The sequence below is a fragment of the Marmota flaviventris genome, chromosome 1 (genome assembly GCF_047511675.1).
Source record: "Marmota flaviventris isolate mMarFla1 chromosome 1, mMarFla1.hap1, whole genome shotgun sequence".
Classification (NCBI taxonomy): domain Eukaryota; kingdom Metazoa; phylum Chordata; class Mammalia; order Rodentia; family Sciuridae; genus Marmota; species Marmota flaviventris.
In genome coordinates, this window is record NC_092498.1 from 45,969,102 (window position 1) to 45,985,544 (window position 16,443).

Genomic DNA, 16,443 nt, shown 5'->3' on the forward strand with positions numbered 1-16,443 from the left:
CACAGATCGATGGTGCATTTAGCAATTTAGGGAAACTTAGTGATTCCAGTTTTTGCTCTTTTTAATAAAGCAGTTATAAATATTCACATATAATTTTTTTTTACTGTACATGTTACTTGCTTGTTTTTTTATGTGGACATGTTTTTATTTTCTTAATAGAAGTCATAGAAGTGATATTGCTGCACCATTTGTACCAGACAGAGGTCATAAGTAAATAAGATTTTATAAGAAACTAAGAATGTATTTTTCACAGTGTTTGCACTTTTCCCATTATTTTAAATTAACTATCCATTGTATAGATATAATAAAGATTATATATGCACAAGTTTAGGAGTATTTAACATGAAGAGGGAAATAGACACTTTAAAATATTTGTGGGAGGTTTTAATATCCTAGCCCCAATTATGGATATAGATATTAGACCAACAAGTATATCATCAGGTTGGCAAAAAACTTGAACAATATTCTCAAAGCACATGACTAAGTGGGCATCTCGACCACATCCTGCCCAGCAACAGGTGCATTCCTGTTGTCGTGGGTCTTTTCCTTAAACACCAAGATGTGCAGGGGCAGTGACGTGGAGTCAAGACACAGACACTGGGAGTTGGTGAGAGCAGGCAGGTGGCAGACCTCCAGCAAGCTCATTTAATGTGGAGGAAGAGGTTACAACTAATATAGGGCGCATCCTCCAATCATACATAAGCAAGCAGGTTACCTAACATTTAGAGACCAATCATGTTATGATCAATGTAACCGCACTATGAGGAACGTGTAGATATTGCTACGTATCAGAAGGTTTTCGGGAAGGATCATTGTCTCCATGAACAGGGGACCTTATGAGTTGGGGGTATCATGCCCTGAGGCCCTTGCCTCTGGGTTCCCTGGCAATGCTGACATCAATCACTGAGGCTGTGGTTTTGCTCAAATGGCTCCCTAGAGCAGAGTGCCCCACCCTGCAAGTCTGCCTGTCAGGCCTGTATGAGCATAGGTTGTTCTAGCACTCTGAGCTACTGGTAGATGTTAGTTGCAAGCCAAAAGTTACTACTCCCACACATTCCCCTCACCTGTACATAGAACATTTTTCAGATGGGCTGAATGCAAGTATGCAAAAATATAACTCTCCAAGGAACTGAGCAGACACTTCTCAGAAGGAACTGAACAGACACTTCTCAGAAGAAGATACACAATCAATCAACAAATATATAAAAAAAAAAAAATGTTCAACATCTCTAGCAATTAGAGAAATGCAAATCAAAACTACTCTAAGATTTCATCTCACTCCAGTCAGAATGGCAGCTATTAAGAATACAAACAACAATAAGTGTTGGCGAGAATGTGGGGGGGAAAAGGTACACTCATACATTGCTGGTGGGACTGCAAATCGGTGCAACCAATATGGAAAGCATTATGGAGAATACTTGAAAAATTGGGAATGGAACCACCATTTGACCCAGCTATCCCATTCCTCAGTCTATGCTCAAAGGACTTAAAAGCAGCATACTATAGGGACACAGCCACATCAATGTTTGTAGCAGCACAATTAACAATAGCTTAGCTGTGGAAGCAACCTAGATGCCCTTCAGTAGATGAATAATAAAAAAAAAGAAAATGTAGTATATATACACAATGGAATGCTATTCAGCATTTAAAGAAAATAAAAATATGGCATTTGCAAGTATTGGATGGATTTGGAGAATATAATGCTAAGTGGAGTTAGTCAATCCCCCCACCCCAAACAAAACAAAACAAAACAAAACAAAATGTCAAAAGTTTTCTCTGATTTAAGGATGCTAATTCATAATGTGGTGGGGGTGAGCATGGGAGGGTTAGATGAACTCTAGATAGGGCAAAGTGGAAAAGGGAAGGGAGGTGAAGGGAGGGGTTGTGGGAGTAGGAAAGACCTTGGAATGAGATGGTCCTCACAGCCCTAAGTACATGTATGAAGACATGAATGGTGTGACTCTAATTTGTGTGCAACCAGAGATATGAATTGTAATATATTCTGCTATCATAAATAACAGATTAAAATTAATTAAAAAAAACTCAATAAATTTAAAAGGCATTAAATACTACAAAATATTTTTTTCTGACTACTATGATATTAAATTAGAAATAAATAATGGAAAGAAATTTAGAAAATTTAAAATCATGTGGAAATTAAGTAAGACACTGTTGAATAACCCATGGATCCCAGATGACAATACGCTGGAAATTAGAAAATATTTTGAGGTGAATGAAATAAAATACAACATATCAATACTCATGGTTTACTGCCATAGCAGTGATAAGAGAACAATTTATAGCTGTAAACAACTGTAGTTGAATAACATTAAGTATCTTAATTTTTTATCTCAGCTTTAAATACAAGAAATTATATAAAGTAAGACTAAAGAAACAGAAAATTAGTAGAAATGAAGAAATTTAGTAGAAATGAAGATATATAGAACCACAAATAAGAATTGAAATTAAATTAAATTATTTGGAATAAACATACAAAATTGATAGAACTTCAGCTAGACTGTTGATAGAAAGAAAAGAAGAAAACAGGGAGACTGACAGAGAGTGGCAAAAGAGGAGAATATTAATGAAATCAAGAGAGAAATATTTATCACAACAAATCATACAAAATCCCTAAATATTGTATAAAAAAGAGAAAGTTCTTTGCTGGAGTTTTATGCCACCAAAACAAAAAACTAATGATATGGAAAATTTCCAAAAATACTCAAAATACCAAAACCAACTGAAAAAGAAATAGAAAAATTAGAATTAATCTACAAGTGCACAATTGTAATTAAAATTTATTTTACAAAGAAGAGTCCAACTGAATATATTAAAAAGAAATATGCATTCCCCAAAATTGTCTCAGAAAATAGAAAAAGACTGAACACACTTTCAAATTCATTCTATTGGACGAGATTTTCATTGATAACAAAGCCTGAGACATCACAAGAAAAGTACAGAATACTAAACCTTATAAATACAGCTGCAAAAATCCTCAGCAAAACTGAGTCCAGTGACACATAAAAAGAGCCACATATCATAACCATGTTGTATATTATAAACTTTATATAGGTATTAAAATGGAATATATGTTTGTATGTAATTCCAAAATCAATTGATGCAGTATATCATATTTATACATTAAAAGTCAAAATCCACGTTATCATCTTAATAGATGCAGAAAAAGAATTTGACAAAATTCAAATCTCATTTTATGATTCCCATTGAGATGGAGAACAAGGCAGGCATGTATGTTCTCCTCACTGTTTTTATATTGAATGCTTTTCTATAGGTTTTAATCAGTATTTTCAAGCAAGAAAGGGAAAAAGAGGCTTCTAAATTAGAAAGTAAAAAGTGTCTTTATACCCATATGTCATAACTTTCTATAGAAAATCTTAAGAAACACACATAAACACACATACACACATATCAGAAATAATAAATGAAATTAGTAAGGTCATGTAGTGCAGGATAAATTCACAATAAACTAATTATAATTCTACATAATATTAGCAAATAATCTGAAAATGAAAGTAAGTAATTACACACAAGTTAAAAAGAATAAGACAGTTAGAAATAAATTTAACAAAAGAATGTAAAGACCGGTGTATTTAAAACTATATAATATTGCAAGACAAATTAAAAACAGAAAGAAATGGAAATAAGGCCATTTTCCTGGAACATGAGAATCAGCATGATTATGATAGCAATCATCCTTTGATTTGCTGCTGGGATGGTTATTGTAGGTATCATTTTAAAAAATTACCTAATTTATTTATTTTAGTTAGGTACATACGACAATAGAATGCATTTTGGTTCATTGTACACAATTGCAGCACAACTTATCATTTCTCTGGGTTGTACATGTTGTAGTGTCATACCATATGTGCAGTCATATACATGTACCTAGGGTAATGATGTCCATCTCATTCCACCATCTTTTCTGCCCCCATACCTCCTTCCCACCACTCTGTCCCCTTTGCCAATTAATTTGTTCTTTCTAGATATACATGAGAGTAGAGTGTATTTTGACATATTATACACTCATAGAATAAGTATAATTTGTTCCAATTAGGATCCCATTATTGTGGTTAAAATCAGCATACTACAGTGACACAGTTATTCAATGTTTATAGCAGCTCAATTCACAATAACCAAGCTATGGAACCAATCAAGGTATCCTTCAACACATAAATGGATATAAAAAAAATGTGGTACATATATACAAAGGAATATTACTCAGCCTTAAAGAAGAATGGAATTATGGCATTTGCCAATTAATGGTGGAACTGAAGAATATCATGCTAAGGGAAATAAGCCAATACTAAAAAAAAAAGGCAGAATGTAGATGTCATCATAGCTATTTAAGAAACTTTCAGAGACAGGGTTATTTAATACTTCTGAGAATGTTTGTGAGTGTGCTTCTTGAGATCAGCACTTGATTCCATGCACAGGTCGGGTAATCCACACCCACCTAATGTGGATGGTTCCATCTAATTGCCTGAAGGGCCTAGATAGAACAAAAAATAAAAAGTAAAGGCAAATTGTCTCTTCTTTGGAGCTGTGATAGCATTCTTCTGCTCTTGAATATCAGAACTTCAGGTTCTCCAGCATTTAGATTCCAGACCTAGAACAATAGCCCTTCAAATTCTCAGTTCTTTCACCCTCAACTGAGAATTATAACACTGGCTTCCCAGGTTTTGAGGCTTTGAGACATGGACCAAGTCACACAACTGGACTTTCTAGTTCTCCAGCTTGGCCTCTTGTGGGACTGTTGAGTTTCCATAATTGTATTAGCCATATTCTATAAATCTCCTTTCTCTCTCCCTAAACTAACTCTCTCTCTCTCTCTCTCTCTCTCTCTCTCACACACACACACACACACACACAAACATTCTCTCTCTCTCTCTCTCTCTTGTTTCTCTGAAGGACCTTGACTAAAAATGTCAATCAAATCTTTATAAGAAACCCAGAAGTCCCTATTGCAGGAATTAAAAATCTAATCCTAAAATGTATGTGAGAAAGTCAAATATTAATAAAGGAGAGCAAAGTTTGTATGTACACACCAAACTCCCATGTATATATGTGTTATTTCAGTAAATCAAAATAATTGTACATGTATTATTGAAAAAAATTATATCTAATTTCATTTCTAATTTTTATATAACTTATAAAATCAAATTTTAATGAGAATTTTAATACTTAGGGTTTATGATCAAAGGAAATTAAAAATAAGACATATACATAGATAATTTACATTGAATTATTTGGTTTAATTGCTATGGAAATTCTGTGAAAAAAATTATTTTCCCAATAATCAAGAAACTATTTTCAACTAACTAACATAATTTTTCTGTAACTTTGTCTATCCTGACACTTCTCAAAACCAGCTTGAGTGTAGAGAAACAGTATACTATATAAATTATACATTGATAACAGATATTAACTGTGATCATCATAAATAAATGCATTGATATTAATAACTTCATTAAAATAGGATGAATGTCAACACTCATCACTAATACACACAAAAGAAAGCATTTTACTTTGCTGAATAATTGATTTCAAGGATAATTGGAATGAAAGGAAATAGGTAAGAAATTAAATTTAGATTAAAATGACAGAATTTTCAACAAATATATTTGATTTTCAAGTTGAGATTACAAAATTAAGCATAGCAATACTTATTCCTATAATTAAAAATAGAAACTTTTCCCTATCCATGCATCTCAATTAAATAACCATTTCTACAATAGCCTCATTAAATTACTCGTAATGCAGGGCATTCAAACCTTTAAACTACTGGTTTCCAAATATTAATGTATTTATATTTTAAGAAATCCTCATTACTCTTTACAAAGTATCTTCTAGTAGTGTAAGTTAATAAGAAGTAACAGACCAAATGAGGAATAATTTGTCTGATTTGAGTATTTGTACCTTTACTTCTGAACATAAACTGAGCTCTGAGAGTCATATCATAGATAATTAATGACCATTATTGAAACAATTCTCTTAATATTATGGGAATTTTACTTTTATTTTATAATTATATGCTACTTTGATTTAGTAATATTGGATAAGGATGTAATTACTAATTACATTGTTAATAAAGTTATATCACCAACAAACTAAGAACTGTTTGCTTCCCTTTATTCATCTTATATGTTAGTATTTTATGTTGATGTTTTTACTCCCTCTGATGTCTTCCAGTGTAAACATTTTGCACATACTCTGGATGTTGTTAGAAGCTACCAGAATGTGAATATTTTTTAGGTGCAGTTTTTCAGTTTAGGTCTAAGTTCCACAGGATTCAAACATACATAATTTCAGGTTTTAGTCTTGAATAAAAATGCTAGAAGAGCCCTATACGAAAAAGGTGTGCTGTGTAGCTATTTGTATGAGCTGCACTGCAAAAGTCATTTTAAATTTAACTATATGACATTGGTTTGTGAAATACACTGGTCCACGAAGGCCTTTTACGGAAACAGGAATGAAAGGAAAATATAATGAGTCAAAAACTTAAGTGATTCCTACATAAAAACATCTCTGAGCTTTTAATTCATATGTTTGACCTTAATCATACATAACAGAGAAATGTATTTTATTTTAGACCTCTTTAACCTCTCTCCTAATGAAATATAAATACCTTGCTTTGGTCCATTATGTCATAAAGACAAATAATAACATTATTTTTTAAAACATGTATTTAGATAAACGTGCCAATCCAAGTCTGACGTATTTTTTGTGTGTATGTATAACTTCATCTGTACAAACATGATCGGAGATGAGTTTACAGATGGCAATGAGTATAAACTAATTCAAATCCATCAGGATTTTTCAGTTGTCATTAAACATTGATGATGAGTTCAATAGAAATACAATATTTGAATTACTTCACACTCATTCGGCTCAAGAAATAAATCTTTCTTTTAAATTACTACAAATAAAATTTTTAATTACAACAAAGTGTGTCTGTTGGGTTTGTATTTCATCAGAGCAGAATGACCTTCAAATACAGAAAATGCTTAAAATAAAGTGGAAAGGGTCTACAGACAATGTTTTCCCAGTTAAATAAATGGCTGGAACTGACTGATTCTTAATAGGCCAGCGTTCAGTGAGACCCCAGAGTATGGTGAACTGGCAGAATCTTAGGCCAGGGTGGGGTGGAGTGTGTGGATTGGCTAATCTTAAAGGCTCTTGGCACTATGACTTCTATGTGTAATGTGATAAAAGTTATGGCTGCTTCGATGATGGGCCTGTAGGGAGCAGCTTCTTAATGACTTGTTTGGTATTTTGATTTTGGTAATGGCTTCTTGGGAAACCTGCTAAAGTGAGCACAAGACCTGAACTAATGTTCACCTATTTCTCACAATCCAAACGAGTCTTTAGCCTTGAGCTGACAGTTTTAAAAGAATGAAATCCTTTGGATTGAAAAAAAAAAAGTCAGCTTTTCCTAAAAGTAACTTGTAAAAAGGTCTAGCCACACAAATTTGAAATTATTCAACCAATCCATTGCTTAGCTAATTGAAGTAACATCTTCAGGCAAACTATAATTTCCCACTCAAAGTGAGATGAATGAATTCAATGATTTGAATTTCAATTTATCTTGTAATTACACCTCATAATTTCAGACAGATACTGCATAGCTTTCTTTATTTGTACAGTAACAGTGTGTTTCATCATGCAGCCCACCCGCATTAACACAGAAAGTCCTTACAGTGATTCTGTAGCTGTACTCTAATGCCAAATAAAGCATGCAATTATGATGGGAAAAAAAAAAAAAAAACAACAAACTTTCTTTATGCTTGCTTCGGTTTTAACACTGAATTAAATAAAAAGGCAGCTTACCCTGAGAAATGCAGTCATCTCTGTAGGAAGAGAGAGAAGTTTTACAAAAAGTAATGTGTTTTTATTGAAGCAACTAATTATGGATGATGTAACTGGTACTTGTGTTTTCAACAGCCAATTTTATAGACTCTCTGCCCAGTAAAATCCAATTTTCAGATTTAGTATGCAACTAAATTTTTCCATAAGAAAAACAAAGTTAATGTTAGACATAGTTGGAAGAGATATGAAGCTTACCAGGTAGAAAATAGGAGTATTTTAAACAATGGGAAAACATTGTTTTAAACAATGTTTAAAATAGGAGTATTTAAAACAACGGGAAAAATCAATGTATAAAATGGTCAAAGCAGTTATCCAAGCTTATATAATGAATTACTTAAGACACAAGGGATAAACACTAAACTTGTGATCCTCAGTAGATGCTATGCTCTAATTGAAAATGTTTTCCTGATAACTGTGTCATGATTTACCTGCAAATATAAATGGAAAATACAAACACACATTGAGCAAGGATTTCTCTAGCAAAATTGTCTAATGAGAGTATTTATTTCTATTATTCAGTCACAACTTCTACTAGTTTCAAGCTTTAGTTTTATAAAATTTTGATCTTCCAAATTTACTTAAGAGTTGCCTGTGGGGAGAAAAAAACCACACATCTACAACCTGATTCTTGAGAAATGTGCTAAAAACATACATTGGAGAATAGACAGCTTCTTTAACAGTGATGCTGAGAAAACTGAATATTCATATTTAGAAGAATGAGCTTAGATTCCTGTCTCTCAACCCGTAGAAAAATCAACTCAAAAAGGATCAAGACCTAAGTATAAGACCAGAAATTCTGCAACTATTAGAAGGAAAAAAATTGGGGAAGCACTTTAACCCATAGGCACAGGAAAAGACTTCCTGAGCAAGACTCTTAGAATTCAGGAAATAAGAGAAAAAGGCAACAAATGAAAAACACTGCAAAGGCAGTGATTTACAAAACAAAAGACAATAGACAGGATGGGATAAAACATTTGGCAGCTCCTCTTTCAACAGAGGATAAATATCTATATTATATGAAGCATTTTAAAAACTCAACAACAAAATAAAAACAATCAATAATGGGCAAATGATCTAAACAGATGCTTCCCCAAAGAGTAAGTACAAATGCTTTATAATTATATAAAAAAAATGTTGAAAATATTTAGCCACCAGGGAATGCCAATCAAAACTATACTGAGATTCCATCTCACTCTGTCAGAATAGCAATTATCAATACTACAATTAGCAATAAATGTTTTGGAAAAAAGGAATTGTGATTCATTTCTAGTGGAAATGTAAATTAATATAGCCACTATGGAAATCAGTATGGAGGTTCCTCAAAAAGCTAAACATAGAACTACAGCATGATTCAGCTTTATCACTTCTTGGCATTTATCTAAAAAAATGTAACATTAGCCTACTTTAGAGATATATGCTTACCTATGTTTATCATAACACAATTCAAAATAGCCAAGTTATGAAATTAGTCTTGATGCCCATCAACAGAAGAAGGTATATATACACAATGGAATTTTATGCAGCCATGAAGAAGAACAAAATATATCATTTTCAGGAAAATGGATAGAACTGGAGATCATAATTTTAAACAAAATAAGCCAAATTCAGAGAGAAAAATACCATATGTTTTCCCTCATACATGGATATTAGAAGGGAAGAAATGGGGGGAAAAAGACACCATGAAAGTAGAAGAGTGACCATAAAGATATGAAAAGATGATGGAGGAATGGAGCTGGAAAAGGTAGGAGGTACTATTTGGGAATAAAACTATTTTTGAGGTACAGGGGATTGAACCCAGGTGTGCTTTACCACTGAGTTACAGCCCCAGTCTTTTTATTTACTTTTTTTTTTTCTACCAGGGATTAAACCCAGGGGTGCTTAACCACTGAACAACATCCCTAACCATATATATATATATATATATATATATATATATATATATATATATATATATATATAAATTTAGAGACAGGGTCTCTCTGAATTTGGGTTTAAACTCTTGATCCTCCTGCCTCAGCCTCCTGAGTTGCTGGGACAGGCATGCATCATCCTGCCCAGGCCCAGCCCTTTTTAAAAATATTTTATTGTGAGATAAGTTCACGCCAAATTCTAGAGGCTGGGCTAATACTTATCATCCTTCCACCTCAGCCTCCAGAGTCCCTAAGCTTATAGGTATGTGCCACTGTGAAACTGATCAAATTGTGTTTTCATATATTGTTTGAATATGACACAGTGAAATGCACTGTTCTCTATATCTGAGATGCACAGAAAAATAAAAAAGAGTTGGTAATTGGGAAACTGTGAAAAATTTTAGATGTTGAACCCGCTAGAGTAGGGTTCACAAAGCATCAACAGAGATGTATCTCTTGAAGGTAAAGAATACAGAACATCACAAATGGATGGAGAGGGAACATGAACTGGCAGATGTCATTGTAAACTAATTTCATTGGACCAACGGCGGTAAGATTCCACTACACATCATACAAAAAAAGTCATATTTGTAAAAAGTAGACTTTTGCTTCTGGTTTTGTGGCTGCTGACAAAAAAAAGAGCCTCTTTGAGTTGTGAAATTGAATTATCCTACCTCACCTACAGCATCAAGAAACATGATGTACAAATCCTGAACTTATATACAAACCATTCAATGATGAATAAATAAAGAGTATGAGCAAAACATTCCTATAAAGATAGCAAAAAAAAGAACAGGATAAAATGTAGGAAAAATTCAGAAAAGAAACAGAATAACATGTAAGAAAAAAATGCAGAAATTAATAACCAGAAATTGTCATTTTGCAGATGAAAGGTAAAACAAAGTTTCTTCTTAAATTTAGAATTTTTTAATCAAACAATTATATATATGGAAGAAGACCATGAAGTTGAAATGCAGAAAATCAGGGAAGTGGTTAGCAGATAGTGGGAGGAGATAAAATCAGAGGTAGCATCATTCAGAAAAATTGTATACAAAAAAAAAAAATCACCAAAATTATTATAAAATTGAAATCAGTATGAGAGCAAATAGCCTATGGAAAATTAACATATAGCATATCAAATAAAAATAGTAGAAAACATGAATTTAAAAATAGTTAAAAGACAGAAGAAAATGGGAAAAAAGGGACTTTGTTTTTACACAGAACGGCTGGGGGTAATGCTGTGATAGTCGATGCATATTTATTTATCAAAACTCACAAAAATGCAAGTCACAGAAAGTAAATTTTCTAAAGTTAAATAAGTCCATCAGAATGTTGAGGAAACACAAGATGAAATGTGGATGGTAATAACTTTATCTAATTATAATTATCAGTAGGAAGGAAGGAACTAATCCAAGTAACTATAAAAATGTTTTGATTAGATAATTTATTATAAAATCAAAAAGAACTATAAACATTGTACCCTAGTTTATGAATTTAGCTTACACATGAGATACTGATTTGCAGCTCCAAAACCACTTTACATATATTCTAGCTTTTGTCATAAGTGTAAATACATTGCACATAATGAGAGCCAGGTACCTACCTGAGAAAGGAAGAAAGGGAAATGAGTGCTTGAACAAACACTTCTGCTGTATCTGAATCAGAAATATCAAAGCAAACTCGTGCTTACTTTAATATATTGCAGATAGGGCTAAGTAAGAAGTATAGATATGTGCCTATAAATAAACTAGTATACATTTACATATTTCTAGTACCGCCTATCAAAAGAGTCTCAAAACTGTGGTATCTTCTCAGCATGGACACACTAGGCAACTAAATCTTAGACTCAAAATATCGTTCTGCAATCAAAGGAGCTGGGATTTCTTGGAGATATAGCTGCATCTATATTTGTTTTGGGATAGATGCAAAGTGAATCTTTGAACATATTGCGGTACTAGGAAAAAATGAGTGAAAATAAACAAAAAAGCCAAAAGACTAAAACAAAGGCAAAAATCTGTATGGGGTATATGGAAAGAACATAAGAGTGTACCAGCAAGAGCTCCTAATGGTCAAAGCCAAAAGAACTTGAGCAAAAAAATGAATGTTCAAAATATTAATTAAAACATGCATAATAAAAATATTCATGAGCTCATATATACAGGATTAGAGGACTATTTAAATAAATAAACTTGGGTAGAGGACACTGTTAATTGCAAAATGATTCTAATCAATAAATATACAAAGAATGAAGGAAATAGAAAATCACCATTGCAATATTATATAAATATGGTGCTTGCAATATTCACTGGTGAATGCTAAAATTGTGGTGAGTGGCTTAAAGAGAAACTGGGTATCTGCATAGCCTCAAAATGTCTCCTTCTAAATAGAAATTATTTATGATAGTGGTTTGAAAATATAAAAATTATTTAATGGTTCCCTGTCCAGGAGGTGAAACTAAATTCTCATGCCCTTGACATTCTCACCAGGTATACTGCCTAAGGAGGATTTGGCTGCAATACTATCTTCCAAGGCCACCCTCAATTGGACAGATGTGAGTTACCATCCACTTCCAGTTTTTGCAAGCACATATTGAGAAGCCTATTTATGACACAATCTTACATATTTTCTTCCAATTTCAGTAGAGAAAAAAGATGGTCATGTGAGTACATCTGTGAACTGAAGAAGAGTGCAATAATAGTTGGAGGTCTGGGCTAGTGGCTTATTTGACTTCCTAGTGACCTTTTGTCTTTCTGGTGTTTTATATTCCCTAGTGTATTACATGCATCCTATAATGTGTTTTCTTTGTCCCCAGTTAACCATATGCCTTTGTGTTCCCCATAAAACACACTCATATGCTGTTGACTGAGCACATCTCATGAAGAATTCAATAATTGGCTACTCCATCAATGCCAGATAGATATCCATTAGAAGATCAGGAATAAGATCTTCTAATGGATATAGATCTTCTAATGGATATCCAACAGGAATAAGAAGATTTGGAGAAGATAAAGCCTAATAAAATAATATGTTAGAACTATTTGTGTACTAAATATCTAATTGAATATTGAGAATAGACTTTCTTTCTACCTGTATGCTGAACAGAAGATTTCAATTTCTAAAGTATGTTATTTGATGAATTACAAAGAAACCACAAAATAGAGAATAAAGAGCTCTTGTCTTTGGATATTTTTAAACATACCTTCTAAATACTGAACATTAATTTAGGTAAGGGGGAGAAATAACCTATCCCAAGCTCAAAAAATTGACAATAGCTGAGGAGAAAGTTATGCTATTCTGATTTGAATATTATTGAACCTAACAAAATATATTCATGCATTGATTTATAATGTGATAGCCCATAAATATATAGTTTTTAATGTATCAAATAACATACAATAAATTTTAAAAAAGAAAGAGAAAAGAACATAGTTAGTTGGTACCTTGATCTTGGACTTCCCAAGTACCAGAACTGTGAAAAATAAGTGTTGCTTGGAAAAACAGAATGACAGAAGGAGGATGCAAAGTTTTAAGGAGGCAAAGTACACAAGAAGTGGTGATTGACATGAATGGGCTGGGAAACAAGAGAATGGAGGGTGAACCTATGTTTCTGGCTTAAGCAACTAGGTAGAAATTTAGAAAACACAGATTTCTGGTAGGAGCAGATGCTAACAGGGTGGGAGAGGTACTTACAGAAAAAATAGCATGTTGAAAAGGAGAGTGTTCTGTGTACAAACAACTAGTTGACTACATTATCAGAACATAATCTGGGTTGGTGAGACAGTTTCCTTTTATAGGAACCTTATAAAATTGCTTTTTTATTATAGCTCATTGAGTTCTATAACACTTTGGAGTTGCTATGCCATAACTATATGTTATATAATATTTCATTTTGAACAAGTGATTTAATGATTAACTCAATATTCTATACTCTCATACATACATTACACAAATATGCATATATATATATATATATATATGCTAAATTTTTAACTACATATATAAGTATATAGTGCCAAGCATACACTTCTTTCCACTCCAAATAATTTTATGTTACAGTCTATAGCAAATACCCATGGGAAACCAAACATCATACAAGTAGTGTAGAATTCAGATGAGCTTGCAATCCTCCTTTGGGAAAGTCCGTTTTCAGAAGACATTCACTAGTTAATATTTATTAGTTGTTACATGAAATACAGTGCTGTCTACTAAAAAATGTTTATTTTTTAAAACAAAATGACATGAAATCAGCAAACATATTTCTCATATACCATGCATTGTCTCATTGGCAGTTAAAAAATTCAGCCTTATATAAAATGAATCTAGAAGGATCCTTTGGGGTTTTAAACATTCTGAAAAATAAATATAGTCAAAGTTAATAAATATAAAAATATTTTCACCAGGAACAAGAAGAACAACTTCTTGATGTTGTGATGTAAACTGAATAGATTAATATCTTTTTCCCCAATGATGCACAATAATTACTATGGAATATAGAGTATTTCATACGTGGGTAGAAATCTCAGCTTTGTCCTTTATTAGCTGCTCAATTTAGGGAAGTTTTTTCTCTAATTCTTACTTTCCTTATCTAAAAACAACAACAAAAATGTTTTAGTAGAGCTACAATATAAAGTTCCAATGAAGATATGCACAAAGGACAACATCCTGTAGACTGTGAAACCTGAATCCAGCTGTTGGGCTTTCATTTTCAGTCCTGTCTCTTATAGGTTATGCTTAGCAAATCACTGTACTCCTGCTCTGTGTGTAATTCTCATCTTGGAAAGAAGAGGAGGATAATAGTATCTTATATTTATTGTATTGCTTATAATTGCATAACATCCAACATATAATATTATAGGGAATTTACAAAAATTAAAATAATTTTTCATGTTCTATGTTTAAGAAAAGTTTGGTGTATGAAATGTACCAAATATAATTCTCATGGGAAGTTCAGAAAAGGAATGATGAACATATGATCACATAGCCATGACAAGCTAATAATCAAAAAGAAAAGGATTATGCAAATTTTTTTAAAAATGTGGTAATATTAGTCTAAATTTGTACTTTTCAAAAATCTATATTACTAATCAATGTACAGATAATTAAAATTGGTGAATTAAAATTGGTGAATGCATTTTATTGCATGAGAATTCAGGAGCATAGTCCATACCTTTTCCTATATTCTATCAAAGAGTTTTATAATTAATATTAATATATTATATGTATGGAATATTCATTAAAAGTAAAATGGATATTGGTATATTCATTATCAAAAATTCCACTTTTTATTTTTAAATTTTAATTTGGATATATGATAGCAGAATGCCTTACAATTCATATTGCACATATAAAGCACAATTTTTCATCTCTCTGGTTGTACACAAAGTGGAGTCACACCATTCATGTCTTCATACATGTACTTAGGGTAAGGATGTCCATCTCATTCTGCTGTCTTTCTTATCCCCATGCCCCCTCCTTTTTCCTCCCTTCCCTTTGCCCTACCTAGAATTCATAAAATCCTCCATGCCTATGCTCTCAACCACATTATGAATCGGCATCTTTAAATCATAGAAAATATTAGGCATTTTTTTTGGGGGGGTGTGATTGGCTGACTTCACTTAGCATTATATTCTCTAACCCCATCCATTTACCTGAAAATGCCATGATTTTATTCTTTGTTAATGCTGAATAATATTCCATCGTGTAGGGCTGGGGTTGTGGCTCAGTGGTAGAGTGCTCGCCTTGCACGTGTAAGACCCTGGGTTTGATCCTCAGCACCAATAAAAATAAATGAATAAAATAAAGGTATTGTGTCCAACTACAACTAAAAAATAAATTTTAAAAATTCTATTATGTATATATACCACATTTTCTTTATTCATTTATCTACTGAAGGGAATCTAGATTGGTTCTACAGTTTAGCTATTATGAAATGTGCTGCTATAAACATTGATGTGGCTGTGTCCCTGTAGCATTCTGTTTTTAAGTCCTTTGGGTACATTTTTGTGTTGTAAAATTAACAGTAATTTTTTTCTGCAGTCTTCTCAGTAACTCTATGGACATTATCAGTTTCAAATGTTCTTGTATATACATTTTAAAGTCTGATAAATGCTATAGTATTTGAATTATTTAAAGCATATGTATTGAACCAATATAATAGATTCTTAAAAGCAACAAAATTAAGTGTGAGGAAAATACAAATTGAAGTACTTAGTCATAAAGGTAATTTTATTTATTTATTATGTTATTTTAGTCTATTTTTGAGATTCACTGTAGTGTATTCATCTATGTACATAGGGAAGTTACATCAGATTCATTCCACTGTCTTTAATTTTATTTCTTTAAAAATCATGTAACATTTAGGCAGCTATGTTCTAAATGCTAAATGTTACAAACTTGATATTCTTTTGGTTGAGATATAAGAAATAGAAAATAATTATTTATAATGAATATTGATCAAGTGTAAAAAATCTAATCCAAAGTTCTCACGATAATTCATTCTCTCTCATGTACTAAGGACTTATGCTATTTTTCTGTAATATTAATTTCTGTAATTGTAATTTTACAGTTTTTTTTAGTACTCACTATATGAATAATACAAATTAAAACATTTGCAATCTGGATCATAAAATACAAGTAGGGGGATATT